General features: G+C 51.7%; 1 non-coding gene across 1 annotated transcript in view; it reads right to left on the bottom strand.

Moving 5' to 3' along the window:
• The window catches only part of LOC124585149, a 1,910-nt gene extending 1,312 nt beyond the window's left edge, over positions 1–598 (bottom strand). Inside the window, exon 1 of the ribosomal RNA XR_006974752.1 lies at positions 1–598. This exon is cut by the window's left edge and continues 1,312 nt beyond it. This is a non-coding gene — a ribosomal RNA (small subunit ribosomal RNA).
• Between the last annotated feature and the right edge of the window lie 4,402 nt (positions 599–5,000).

Raw genomic sequence — 5,000 nt, 5'->3', positions numbered from 1 at the left:
TTACCGCGGCTGCTGGCACCAGACTTGCCCTCCAATAGATACTCGTTAAAGGATTTAAAGTGTACTCATTCCGATTACGGGGCCTCGGATGAGTCCCGTATCGTTATTTTTCGTCACTACCTCCCCGTGCCGGGAGTGGGTAATTTGCGCGCCTGCTGCCTTCCTTGGATGTGGTAGCCGTTTCTCAGGCTCCCTCTCCGGAATCGAACCCTGATTCCCCGTTACCCGTTACAACCATGGTAGGCGCAGAACCTACCATCGACAGTTGATAAGGCAGACATTTGAAAGATGCGTCGCCGGTACGAGGACCGTGCGATCAGCCCAAAGTTATTCAGAGTCACCAAGGCAAACGGACCGGACGAGCCGACCGATTGGTTTTGATCTAATAAAAGCGTCCCTTCCATCTCTGGTCGGGACTCTGTTTGCATGTATTAGCTCTAGAATTACCACAGTTATCCAAGTAACGTGGGTACGATCTAAGGAACCATAACTGATTTAATGAGCCATTCGCGGTTTCACCTTAATGCGGCTTGTACTGAGACATGCATGGCTTAATCTTTGAGACAAGCATATGACTACTGGCAGGATCAACCAGGGAGCTGCGTCAACTAGAGCTGAGCAGCCGGCCGCCCGGGAGTGTGTCCCGGGGGCCCGCGCGAACACGCAAGCGTCCGCTCAATTATTCTGCAAACAGGAGGAGGCTGAGCTCCCCTGCACAATACACCTCGAAACCCTCTCAGGTCCCGGCGGCGCGCAGCGCCGTCCTAAGTACTTGGTCGGGTTCGAGAGAGGCGCAATCGCCCGGAGTTTGGCGAGTAGACGCTTTAGGTGCGACCACCCGTGCTCCCAACTGAGCTTGCCGCTGCCGACAGAGGCCCGGGAGCGTGCTGTCGTGGCATTGCCGGCGGGAGACAACACGCGCCACCTACGGTGGCCGGCAGCTCCAACGCCAGCGCCACAGAAGGACAAAAGCCCCACTTGGGTGCCGAAGCGAACTCTCCCAGCACAGCGCACGCGCCAACACGTCCGCACAGCTGCGATACAAACCACCTGCGAGAACCGCAGAGGCGACCGAGCAGCAGACGGCGTCGCGGCGCCGAGCGCCGGGCGGCGGCGCATCCTCAGCGCACACAGTCCTCAATCGGACCAGCACACTGCAGATGTCCACCGCGCTTCGCACCGGGCCCGCGAGGACCTACTTTGGCCGCACGGCGCCGCGTGCAGGGTGCGCCGGCGCGCAGCTGCGCCGCCTGCCGCCTCCGTCGGCCGGCGCGCCTGCCACTGGCCGCCCCCACCAGCCGGCTGTAGCGCGTGCGCCCACGCACCGCGCGGCCAGCACGCCGGGAGGCCCCCCCTCACCGGCCGGGGACGGTCCCACCCAGCCACCGCCGCGTATCGCTTCACACCCACATGCCATTCACGTTCGTGGGCATGGTGGGTATCGCTGAAACAACCGGTTGGTAGCTCAACCGATCGTCGCCATCACTGATTCACCTCTAGCGAGAACAACCGCACCACAACCGTTTACCAGTTGTTCATTTGCGTAACGTCACCAGCAAACGTAGACGTCCATCGCCATTTGCAAATTCAACGATTGTTGCATGCCTGTGTCAGGTGTCACGACACACTATGTCTGCCCACATACACGCAACAACATGTGCACGCTTCGCGAACACGTGGAAGGTGGCCCCCGTACGTATGCGATGTCCATTGCGCGAACGACTGTCAACCGGCCTCTGTCGCATGTCGCAGATGTGGAACGCAGTGCACCATGCTATCACGGTGTGTGAGAAGAGACGACTACGTCTGACAACACGCGCCACTACATCAACAGACGGCTCATGCTGATCGCCATCCACGGCATACCATACTGCAATCCAGCTCTTATAGGGAGACGACACGTAGCTGAGTGCACAATATTTGGACCGTATGGTTCGCCGTTGTTGGCGCAGTCGTGGTACGGTCACACATGTACCACGATGTATCATTCAGTACATGAGGACCAATGTGCAGTACAGTGTGTGATTTGGACGTACAACATCAGCGGACAGTTGACACACGCCGTACCACAACGTAGGCTGTGCTTCGCCATGCAAATGCCAATGAACAACTGCGAAGGGCATTGAGCATGTACGTCCTGCTGCCATCCGCATTACAGTGTATAGCTGCAAGGTGTTTAACATGAAGCGATACTCTGGGGACCAGGCAGTGCGAGTAGCAAACTATATTGCGGGGGTTGCAGTTAGGCAACACCACACTAATTTAACGCGTCGTATGACAATTACAGAGCAGGTTAAGGCCCAACGTGTGTTGGGTTAAGGCCCAACGTGTGTTGGGTTAAGGCCCAACGTGTGTTGGGTTAAGGCCCAACGTGTGTTGGGTTAAGGCCCAACGTGTGTTGGGTTAAGGCCCAACGTGTGTTGGGTTAAGGCCCAACGTGTGTTGGGTTAAGGCCCAACGTGTGTTGGGTTAAGGCCCAACGTGTGTTGGGTTAAGGCCCAACGTGTGTTGGGTTAAGGCCCAACGTGTGTTGGGTTAAGGCCCAACGTGTGTTGGGTTAAGGCCCAACGTGTGTTGGGTTAAGGCCCAACGTGTGTTGGGTTAAGGCCCAACGTGTGTTGGGTTAAGGCCCAACGTGTGTTGGGTTAAGGCCCAACGTGTGTTGGGTTAAGGCCCAACGTGTGTTGGGTTAAGGCCCAACGTGTGTTGGGTTAAGGCGCAACGTGTGTTGGGTTAAGGCGCAACGTGGGTTACGTTAAGGCGCAACGTGGGTTACGTTAAGGCGCAACGTGGGTTACGTTAAGGCGCAACGTGGGTTACGTTAAGGCGCAACGTGGGTTACGTTAAGGCGCAACGTGGGTTACGTTAAGGCGCAACGTGGGTTACGTTAAGGCGCAACGTGGGTTACGTTAAGGCCCAATATAGGTTAGGTTAAGGCCCAATATAGGTTAGGTTAAGGCCCAATATAGGTTAGGTTAAGGCCCAATATAGGTTAGGTTAAGGCCCAATATAGGTTAGGTTAAGGTACAATATAGGTTAGGTTAAGGTACAATATAGGTTAGGTTAAGGTACAATATAGGTTAGGTTAAGGTACAATATGGGTTAGGTTAAGGTACAATATGGGTTAGGTTAAGGCGCAATATGGGTTAGGTTAAGGCGCAATATGGGTTAGGTTAAGGCGCAATATGGGTTAGGTTAAGGCGCAATATGGGTTAGGTTAAGGCGCAATATGGGTTAGGTTAAGGCGCAATATGGGTTAGGTTAAGGCGCAATATGGGTTAGGTTAAGGCGCAATATGGGTTAGGTTAAGGCGCAATATGGGTTAGGTTAAGGTACAATATAGGTTAGGTTAAGGTACAATATAGGTTAGGTTAAGGTACAATATAGGTTAGGTTAAGGTACAATATGGGTTAGGTTAAGGTACAATATAGGTTAGGTTAAGGCACAATATGGGTTAGGTTAAGGCGCAATATGGGTTAGGGTAAGGCGCAATATGGGTTAGGTTAAGGCGCAATATGGGTTAGGTTAAGGCGCAACGTGGGTTACGTTAAGGCGCAACGTGGGTTACGTTAAGGCGCAACGTGGGTTACGTTAAGGCGCAACGTGGGTTACGTTAAGGCGCAACGTGGGTTACGTTAAGGCGCAACGTGGGTTACGTTAAGGCCCAATATAGGTTAGGTTAAGGCCCAATATAGGTTAGGTTAAGGCCCAATATAGGTTAGGTTAAGGCCCAATATAGGTTAGGTTAAGGCCCAATATAGGTTAGGTTAAGGTACAATATAGGTTAGGTTAAGGTACAATATAGGTTAGGTTAAGGTACAATATGGGTTAGGTTAAGGCGCAATATGGGTTAGGTTAAGGCGCAATATGGGTTAGGTTAAGGCGCAATATGGGTTAGGTTAAGGCGCAACGTGGGTTACGTTAAGGCGCAACGTGGGTTACGTTAAGGCGCAACGTGGGTTACGTTAAGGCGCAACGTGGGTTACGTTAAGGCGCAACGTGGGTTACGTTAAGGCCCAATATAGGTTAGGTTAAGGCCCAATATAGGTTAGGTTAAGGCCCAATATAGGTTAGGTTAAGGCCCAATATAGGTTAGGTTAAGGTACAATATGGGTTAGGTTAAGGTACAATATGGGTTAGGTTAAGGTACAATATAGGTTAGGTTAAGGCGCAACGTGGGTTACGTTAAGGCCCAATATAGGTTAGGTTAAGGCCCAATATAGGTTAGGTTAAGGCCCAATATAGGTTAGGTTAAGGCCCAATATAGGTTAGGTTAAGGCCCAATATAGGTTAGGTTAAGGTACAATATAGGTTAGGTTAAGGTACAATATAGGTTAGGTTAAGGTACAATATGGGTTAGGTTAAGGTACAATATGGGTTAGGTTAAGGTACAATATAGGTTAGGTTAAGGCACAATATGGGTTAGGTTAAGGCGCAATATGGGTTAGGTTAAGGCGCAATATGGGTTAGGTTAAGGCGCAATATGGGTTAGGTTAAGGCGCAATATGGGTTAGGTTAAGGCACAATACGGGTTAGGTTAAGGCACAATACGGGTTAGGTTAAGGCACAATACGGGTTAGGTTAAGGCACACATTGTTGTAAGGAAAGGTGTTTTCGGGGGGGGGGGGGGGCTGGTTTGTTGATTGTGATTATCGTAAGTAAATGACTGCGGCATCATCTGATTTGCCACGTCAGGGTGCACCTTTGGCTCATAACAGGCGGCGCTCTGATTCCATGCTTGTGGCAGACCTGTGTCTTTCATTCGTGCCATTGTTTGTGTGGTGTGACAGGAGGCAGTATTGTGATGTTGGGTGCACCCCTGTGTAGGACATGTGTGGGTGTTGGTGGCTTAGCTGAGCAATGGTGGTTGTCGGAAGGGTGGGATATTCTGTTTTCCGAGTGGACCTCCCGGTCTGGTTATGATAGTGTGGATTGTCTAATGTGGCAGAGAGGATGCACTGGGTGTTGTTCCATGCTGGTGCTTAGATATTGTCTGTGTG

The sequence above is a fragment of the Schistocerca americana genome, unplaced genomic scaffold (genome assembly GCF_021461395.2).
Source record: "Schistocerca americana isolate TAMUIC-IGC-003095 unplaced genomic scaffold, iqSchAmer2.1 HiC_scaffold_482, whole genome shotgun sequence".
Taxonomy (NCBI): Eukaryota; Metazoa; Arthropoda; class Insecta; order Orthoptera; family Acrididae; genus Schistocerca; species Schistocerca americana.
This window is presented reverse-complemented; position numbering and strand designations above follow the sequence as displayed.